Source organism: Schistocerca gregaria, chromosome 3, assembly GCF_023897955.1.
Source record: "Schistocerca gregaria isolate iqSchGreg1 chromosome 3, iqSchGreg1.2, whole genome shotgun sequence".
Taxonomy (NCBI): domain Eukaryota; kingdom Metazoa; phylum Arthropoda; class Insecta; order Orthoptera; family Acrididae; genus Schistocerca; species Schistocerca gregaria.
The window spans coordinates 212,314,743-212,316,290 of record NC_064922.1 but is presented as its reverse complement, the minus strand read 5'-3'; positions in this window follow the sequence as shown (position 1 = coordinate 212,316,290).

The following is a 1,548-nucleotide window of genomic DNA, read 5'->3' as shown; positions in this document are numbered from 1 at the left end:
TGTGTTCTATGACGTTGCCACTTCGCTATTAGAATCGCGATAGGAGGAATACGTTTGCTATGCCGACGTGCTAAACTGGCTAACAGTTGTGGAGCTCGTCTGTCGAAGACGCGTTGGTGCCTGCTCCTCCCGCATTTACTAGCAGCCGAAATTCTGAAGCATAGCGCAATGATTTTACTCTAAAGCATAGTTACTAATATTACCCAGACTGATTGATGGTAAGTGAAATAAAGAGCAGGGGAATTATTTAGACAGCCCGCCTCTTCAGTAGCTGTCGAAATTACTTTTTTCGTCCGCCAGACGCGATTCATTTCTCTTTATTTCGCCCTTAGTTATCCTGTAAAGATTACGAAAGGACGTGACTTTCTATTCTTCTGATCATTACGAACTTAACAAGTTTTCTTAAGAATAATGAAGGTTTCAAATCAAGGAAGCGAAGAGGGCTCAAAAACTCGCAAACAAATAGGCCCGCCGAGCGTCTGCGGAGCAAATCCGATTTATGAGGCAGAAGCAGTTATCATCAACACATTCTAAAAGGAGCAGAAAACGTTGAGAGTATTGTCTCTGTTGCCTGAAATTTGTCTTTATTAAGCGATACTGCCATTCTTCCCGCACTAATCAAAATAACGAATTGACTGATTGATTTTAACAGGGGACGTAAAACAGCTTAGGTCTGACCCGCCTCTGCCCGCACCGTAACTAGGTTTATTGTGCGGTATCGCTCCTTATATAGCTAGTAAAGCCAACCAGTGCTCTTAAATAGTGCAAAGAGTCCCTCTACCGGCTTTTTGTTAGGCACAATTTCGTCAGGTCTAGTTGTCCCGAAGATTCTGTATCTTTTACTCTCCAATGCCATGCATTCGAAGATTAGGTGTGATGCAGTTTCTTCACCCTCATCACACATCCTACATTTAGGGTCCTCTTCTGTTATACCCATTGAGTGTAAGTGTGTTTTGAAATTCCCATGGCCGGTCATGAGTTTAATCTCTTTCCTGTTCAATCCCAAGATTACAGAGCTTTTTTTTTTTTTAAAAAAAAAAAAAAAAAAAAACATGGCTTTGGCATCATTACCTTACCATGTCTTTGTTTATGGACCTTGGTCCAATATCGTACGTGCTGTTTCCTAAGCCAGTTCCGTAGTTCTAATTTGATCATAGCCTTGGTGATTGTCAGGACAGGTTCAGGTCCAATAAATGGAGTCGTTGTCCCTTTTCTAACCAAACCATCGGCTTGTTCATTGCCACAGATCCCAGAGTGGCCAGGGACCCACACTACGTTCACCCTATTGCTTCCCTGTAGCTCCACCAGAGCCCTGTGGCAGTCTGTAACAGTCTTAGATCTTGTTCCAGGAGCTGTCAATTATTTCAGGGCTGCCTGGCTGTCTGAATAGATGTAGATGCTACGGTCATTGTAGCACCTACGCATATTCCCCTCCACTCATGCCGTGGTTGCAGTAATTTCAGCTTGCAATACTGAGGCCAGTTTCCCGAGAGAGATGATGCTCTCCAGTCTTGGCTGAACCCCAGACACCTCTGCCCCAACACCTAG